Source organism: Aplysia californica, unplaced genomic scaffold (genome assembly GCF_000002075.1).
Source record: "Aplysia californica isolate F4 #8 unplaced genomic scaffold, AplCal3.0 scaffold00272, whole genome shotgun sequence".
Lineage (NCBI taxonomy): Eukaryota > Metazoa > Mollusca > Gastropoda > Aplysiida > Aplysiidae > Aplysia > Aplysia californica.
The window spans coordinates 604,084-605,146 of record NW_004797542.1 but is presented as its reverse complement, the minus strand read 5'-3'; positions in this window follow the sequence as shown (position 1 = coordinate 605,146).

Genomic DNA, 1,063 nt, shown 5'->3' with positions numbered 1-1,063 from the left:
TCTTAGCTCAGATTGAGACTGATTTGGGTGGCCATTTTCGATATCATGTAGTGTAATCAGAGGGTGTGATTTTGATTTGTACTCTCTCTCTCTCTCTCTCTCTATCTATCTATTTATCTATCTATCTATCTATCTATCTATCTATCTATCTATCTATCTATCTGTCTATTAATCTATCTATAATTTGATATCGTGGTTCTTTCTCAGTGTGTTCAAGATTCGTCCTTAACAAGGTGCAAAGGTGAGATTTTGCATTAAGCTCAAACGTACGTTGAAAATAAGGACATGGCATGGATATTTTATTGAACAAAGAGAATCGTGAGCAGAATAAAGAAGAGTAAATAAAACGTGAGACATGGCTGTGTCTGGTAAAGAAAAGAAATTATTATTCTGATTACATAGGGGTGCCAGTGAAAAGTTTTAGAGAGCTTTTTGTGACCTACCCATTTGTGGACTGAAAAAAAGAAGTAACAGAAATGTGCTTTCTTAAAAGAAAACTGTTGATAATTTCATGGAAGGAAAAAAAATCAAATGAGGTAAAACTGAAAGAAGACCACTAATAGAATTAATTAGGAATAGACAAATACAGTTTCTGGGAAGCTTGAATTGACGTAAAGGTCTTGAACATTTTGCTTTCACTGGGATCTTATTAGAAGGCAAACACTCACGGAGATTGACAGGCACATCCTGTATGGATGGTCACGGTCCTACTTGGTCCCCACTTCTGTACCTAGCTCACGTATGGCTCCACGGATACAGCTAGACTAAGTGTACGGCAGTGGCCACACCCCGGCCAACGCTTTTGGCTGACCGGCCAAACTACACGAGTGAGCCTTCGGGCGGGGACTGTCTACCCCTAGTCTACAAAGACTGGCTCCGGCGGACTGCGTGAGGAACCCGCCAGGGTTCAACGGGGGGAAAAGCGGACCCACCCAGCAAAGCGCTGTGGAGTGCAGCACAGGGCACAGTGAGGCACAAAAGAACATGCGGCTAGCAGCAGCCCGTCAGCCAGAAGCTGATTGGCTGTGGGTAAGCTAGTGGTGCTCTGATTGGCTGTGGTAGG